Source organism: Brassica oleracea, chromosome C8, assembly GCF_000695525.1.
Source record: "Brassica oleracea var. oleracea cultivar TO1000 chromosome C8, BOL, whole genome shotgun sequence".
In the NCBI taxonomy this organism is placed as follows: domain Eukaryota; kingdom Viridiplantae; phylum Streptophyta; class Magnoliopsida; order Brassicales; family Brassicaceae; genus Brassica; species Brassica oleracea.
In genome coordinates this window covers 12148241-12154572 of record NC_027755.1, presented here as the reverse complement: position 1 = coordinate 12154572, position 6332 = coordinate 12148241, and positions in this window count along the sequence as shown.

Genomic DNA, 6332 nt, shown 5'->3' with positions numbered 1-6332 from the left:
TATACTATACTCGTATACTCCCATACTTCAAAAACATATTCAAACAACGCGATGTCTCGTCAAGATCAGGAAAATGCTTTCGACAAGAAAACGCTTTCGACAAAGCAAACTCACGTAGAAATATACGGAAAAATATTCAAACAATGCGATGTCTCGTCAAAATCATCATAAAAGCAAACGACAATCTGAGATTCGTCTAAACGCTAGGAACTGATCCAAACCATCTTGGAAAAATTCTCAAATACTATACAGCATCTATCATCGCAATCATTCATTTAGAAAACCTCTGCCAAACATCAGAATGAAAGTCGATAATTTGCTGAAGTCATAAAGATCTTTTCCGATTTGATAAAACGAGTTTCCTATAAGAGTCATTTTACGAGAAATCTTCAGGCATCAAAGCATCGCTCTTATTTTCCGTTGAACCAACCGACTCATGGAAAAACATCAAAAACATTTGCGACAAAGCAAAATCAAAAACAAAAGTAACAGAAAATAAGACAAAGAGAACACGTCCTCCCCGCTCGTCGACTAAGTCTATCGCTGTTTAACTGATTCATTTCGCTCAAGAAACCTGCAAAAACGTTTTGCGACTAGATCTCGGTGAAATAACCTTTGTTAAAACTCCATGAGTGACTCAAAAAAACTTTCACCGAAGAATAAAAACAAAAGCGGAAGCGTTTCTCAAAAATCTGCGGAAACATTGTTATTTTGAAATCTCCATACGTCGCGTCAATTTACTAAATTCATAAAAACCAGTCTCCCGTTACTTACGCAAAAAATCCTTCGTATAATCAGATCATGTTATACGAAGTAACTTTCGAAAGTAAACGTAACAGGTTTTACGAAAAAGTATTTTCCTTATAGCAAAAACCAAGCTGTATGATCCGCCATTGGATGACCAATCTAAACTTTATTTCCTCGCACCACGATCTGAAAGGTCTCATTCTTTAGCCCTGCGACTCACTAGCATCCGCTCTCATTCCGCTTGGTCACGTTTCCGATTGGGCACGTCCGAGCAGGAAATCACCCCGAAACTGACTCCGCACGGGCTCTGTATCAAGCTTCTTAGGCTTTATCTCCCTCGGAAACAAAGCAAACAACTTCCATACGAATAAAGGAAACATTATACGAAACTTTCATCGTATAATTTAACCCTAAAGTGGAAAAACGTTTTCTACCACCATGGGCATACTCGGCCTATCAATCTCGATAAACGCCATTCGTCCCGTGCCCAATTACGCATTTTCTTCAAAGCCGAACTGGGTTACAGCATCCCCTTTAAGGACGATTCTAACCGACTTGACCTTATTGATAGCACGAAAGTGTCATGGTCTAATCCTTTGGCAACAACGTCCTTGGCTATAAAGCTGAGCACAGCCTTCATGCAAAGCCAAAACAATTGAGCGACCACCGCTCCAATAACTTGACGGCTAAACGGTAATCCGGAATTTGTCTTGAAACGCCAAGTAACGATTACACAAACAATTATCGTATGACCCAAAAACGGGAATCATACGGTAAATTCGTCATAACAAAACTCAGTCCTAACAACCAAACATATAACGGAAAGGTTTCACTTGTCAAAAATTGACCAATTTCCATATACTGCGATTCACTATAAGCCTGCTGTGTTTTACTCGTACAATGCGGCATGTAAGGAAAACTCGTAACAGAGCTCCTATAGCTATACGAAACATCCTCAAATAGACACGAAAGAAATCTCGGAAGGCTAACACCTCACAAAGCATGGTATAGGAGGATGCCTTTTTCCGGGGACAAATTTACGTGACCCCTTGGTCCTAACTCCTCGATCGCAAATCAAATCCAAACAGGAACAATAATTTTGGCTGCGAACATCCGTAGACAAACCAGAATGTTTCTCAAACGCAGGGCTAAGACCAAACCCTTGCAATATCGCGAAACATCTTCAAGTCCGCGAACATTTCAAGCACGAAACGCGGCATAGAAAAGAAAAAAATCAATCTTCAGCATTGAGAGACGTCGTAGACGCCTGAAGAACCATTTTTTGACAAAATTTCCTGCGACTCACTAGCATCCGCTCTCATTCCGCTTGGTCACGTCCGCGCAGGAAATCACCCCGCAACTGACTCCGCACGGGCTCTGTATCAAGCTTCTTAGGCTTTATCTCCCTCGGAAACAAAGCAAACAACTTCCATACGAATAAAGGAAACATTATACGAAACTTTCATCGTATAATTTAACCCTAAAGTGGAAAAACGTTTTCTACCACCATGGGCATACTCGGCCTATCAATCTCGATAAACGCCATTCGTCCCGTGCCCAATTACGCATTTTCTTCAAAGCCGAACTGGGTTACAGCATCCCCTTTAAGGACGATTCTAACCGACTTGACCTTATTGATAGCACGAAAGTGTCATGGTCTAATCCTTTGGCAACAACGTCCTTGGCTATAAAGCTGAGCACAGCCTTCATGCAAAGCCAAAACAATTGAGCGACCACCGCTCCAATAACTTGACGGCTAAACGGTAATCCACAATTTTTTGAAACGCCAAGTAACGATTACACAAACAATTATCGTATGACCCAAAAACGGGAATCATACGGTAAATTCGTCATAACAAAACTCAGTCCTAACAACCAAACATATAACGGAAAGGTTTCACTTGTCAAAAATTGACCAATTTCCATATACTGCGATTCACTATAAGCCTGCTGTGTTTTACTCGTACAATGCGGCATGTAAGGAAAACTCGTAACAGAGCTCCTATAGCTATACGAAACATCCTCAAATAGACACGAAAGAAATCTCGGAAGGCTAACACCTCACAAAGCATGGTATAGGAGGATGCCTTTTTCCGGGGACAAATTTACGTGACCCCTTGGTCCTAACTCCTCGATCGCAAATCAAATCCAAACAGGAACAATAATTTTGGCTGCGAACATCCGTAGACAAACCAGAATGTTTCTCAAACGCAGGGCTAAGACCAAACCCTTGCAATATCGCGAAACATCTTCAAGTCCGCGAACATTTCAAGCACGAAACGCGGCATAGAAAAGAAAAAAATCAATCTTCAGCATTGAGAGACGTCGTAGACGCCTGAAGAACCATTTTTTGACAAAATTTCCTTCCTCGATAAAGGCACCTTCTTGGAAGACCAAACAGTCATACATACCAAACATCTTCTCAAACACGTATTCTTCGCGAAGACTCAAAAACGGTAATATATACCGATAAGTTTGTTGCTGATCACAACAAACTCTTAACGTCCTAAACAGACTTAGCCATCTTGTAGAGATAGCTCTCGTACACCCGACACAAGGGTAATAGCGCTATAAAAAAAAAATCCAAAATTTTGGTCAGCACTTTCGGGAGACTTAAAAATTGTCCTCGAAGAGATGCTTGATTCCTACCATACAAGTTACATAAGCCGAGAACATATCGTGGACTTTAAAGCGGGATGGAATCAGGTCAAAAACGATACGGGAAACGTAAGTCGAAGTAGTCATCGCACCCCCTAAAGTCGTGGTTAGACCTAGGTCTTGCCCTAAACCCAGCGCACTGGTCTCTAACATCTCTAGGCATAGTATCAAACACCCTGATACGAGATCCCAAAATTTGTCTCTTGGAAAATATTCGAGCGTCTTCAGAAATCCCGCAAGTTTACACACTGCAGAAAACTCTTGAAACAGATTACAGATATAGCAGTTCACACAGAGTCAGATTACGAGATGACAACTCGTAGTCTTCCCTCTACGCCCATATAAAATGCCATCGGCAGCAACATGCCTGATAATCTCTACATGACACATAACTAAACAAATGTCTCATTGGAAAACAGATTGTAAGCATCTTAACTTCAAAGTCAATGTTTGTTTACGGATCTTCGGATACGAACTTCGTCCAACATGCCTATCTTGCCTAACTCGCCTAACCGCACGCTAGAATCTCATCAACGATCCACGATTCTAACGGGCTAAGGGGCTAACTGTTGGGGTCAAAAACGGTCACGACGAAGTTAACATCCAAATCTCGGTAAAAATCAGCATGAACATTTTTTACGAAAGTTATTCTTCGTAAAAAGAATCTTTACAAAGAATCTCGCGGCAAAATCTTGTTCGAATCTCGATTGAACCAAATACCAATTGTCCCAAGACAACGGACACGTATCCGGACTGGTCATGGACGAGCTCGAGTATGGCAATCGGACCGCGGACAAACCAAGCTCGATCGATACGCGGCGACCAATCATGCACACAGCTAGGTCGCTACGTAGCGACCGAGCTCGAGCCAAAGCTTGGTCGCTAGCTCGAGCCAAAGCTCGCTACGTAGCGACCGAGCTCAGAACCAAGCTTGCTCGCTACGTAGTGACCGAGCACGTGCACGTTTTGATCGTTACGAAGCGATCGAGCTTTCCCAAAACGTCGATACGGCTCAAATCCATGCATTCTTGTCTACTCTTTAATGCTATCTCCCGAAGACCATAGCTGAACCATTTCATGTTTCTTGTCATTCGAAGTCATCGATCAAACTTTACGATAAAAACCGCGGAAAGTTCGTTTTTTATCGAAGAAACCGTAATAAAAATTTCGAGTCAAAAGACGGGCCAAAAAGACCTAAGACGTGACTCGAAGCCCACTTACGATTTCTTAACCAAAAGATAAATGTGAAGTTTCCGCGGATAAATATCACGAAGATCGGGAAAAACGAATATCTCCATTTTTAAACTATGACGGCTTAGGGCAGAACGGGAAAAGCGTAAACCGACCTAGGAGCGAGTATATAAGGAGTCCTAGGCGAGAGGCACACATGGGAACTTTTTCACAGCAAACTTAGCACTTAGAGCATTTAGGCAACTTTCAGTTTTTGTTATTTCGAGCTGCGACTCAACTAGGTTTTGCAGTATTAGGTTGTTAGAACTAGGGATCTCGCCGACAGCTCTCATAGCCGAGGCTTCTACCTTGTTGTAATGCTCATACGCGAATTCGGAATAAGACACCTTTTGCTCTTTTTACGATTTCTTATTTTATTATTGTTCTCGTTTCGTGTTATGATTGCTTGGCGTGTGGTATTAGCAGATATCCGGGACCTCTGGGAAACTAGGGTTCTCCTACTTTCCTAATTTAAATGAAAATCGACAGTACAAATTTCGGTTCCCACACACGAGCTCGGCTCGATAGCCCCAATGCTCGGCCCGTAAAGCATAACCCGACCCATTAGATCAAATTGACTTAGGACAAGAGAAAGAGGAGGTCTACGTATAAAAGAATGACAAAAAGAACCCTGAATGAGATGCAGACTTAAACACACAAGAGACTGACCGCTAGAAATTAGGGTTTTACACTTTGTTATTTCTCGCCGATTTGTACTTTTACGGCCTAACTCTGCCAAGTGTCGAGTAATTTCCCCTCTTGTTCACAGACTCTGCAACCTAACTCTCTTGTAATCAATAAAACACCTTTGAAACACCCACAATCGAGTTTGTTTCAGTCTTTAGCAAGTCCATCCAAACTTAGATTCAACAGTTGGCAACCGTAGGACATTACGAAGTATCATTAACAAGATCAGCACAAGTCAAATGACGAGGACGAAAAGAGGGAGCTCGACCAATCCAAAGCCAAGGATTTGCAACTTAAATTAAATTAAATCATGGGAGCTCAACTAAATTTCATCATGGGAGGATCACCTCTAAGACGAGACTCATTCAGATCGGTCAATGAATATAAAATACAAGCCGCTGCTACTCAGAAATGACATGCCAAGCCAGGGAATGATCAACACATCACTCTCTCCGCCGAAGATACTGTTGGTGTCCACACACCACACAACGATCCTCTATTGATGAAATCTAGAGGTTGGAGCTTGTGAAGTCACAAGAGTCTTCACAAGAGTCTTTATCGACATTGGTAGCTCGGTCGAACTCATATTCAAGGATACGCTCGAAAAGATGGGAGTCGATCTCCAAGATATGAAACCTTCAGCTCGTTCATTAAACGGGTTCAACGGATCTTCCAAGGCAATGCCAAGCATAATCCTATTACCCTTGTTCGTCGGAGATATCACTTGGAATGTCAAATTCTCCGTAATCAACATCGAATCTCCTTACAACGCGATCCTTGGCACTCCGTGGATCCACTTAATGAAGGAGATCCTTTCAACTTACCACCAATGTGTTAAGTTCCCCATCAGAAATGGACGGATCCAAAATCTCCGAGGAGACCAATAAACAGCGAGGAATCTCCTTGTCGCTAAAGTGAAACTCCGACAGTCGGCATCCCATGTCAATATAGTGGCAAAGCCGATTCAAAAAATCTACCCACTAAAGGAGGAGGTTATAGATTTCAGAATC